The 251-nt window shown below is 37.1% G+C and overlaps 1 protein-coding gene across 1 annotated transcript in view; it reads right to left on the reverse strand.

The window, feature by feature from the left end:
• The window catches only part of LOC119586842 (ATP-dependent RNA helicase HAS1-like), a gene marked incomplete in the record, with an annotated part of 10,641 nt that overhangs the window by 6,517 nt on the left and 3,873 nt on the right, over positions 1-251 (reverse strand).

The raw sequence follows: 251 nt of genomic DNA on the forward strand, positions 1-251 counted from the left end.
GCTGAAGTTCAAAAACTGATATTCTCATGCTCTCTCACAAAAACAAACCACAGTAATCTGTAAAGGCAGTTTCTATGACCCTCAGGATGCCACTAATTTTCCACATACAGCCAGTCTGGCCTTGTTATTGATCTCTTCTTGCCATTAAGATTTCCTGATTTGTATATATCATAACGACTGTCAGAACTAAGTACCATACATCTTAAGTCTCAATACAGCTATTTATGAGAAGGCAGTGTTTTGCTATACTA

This window comes from Penaeus monodon, chromosome 22, assembly GCF_015228065.2.
Source record: "Penaeus monodon isolate SGIC_2016 chromosome 22, NSTDA_Pmon_1, whole genome shotgun sequence".
NCBI classification, from domain to species: Eukaryota; Metazoa; Arthropoda; class Malacostraca; order Decapoda; family Penaeidae; genus Penaeus; species Penaeus monodon.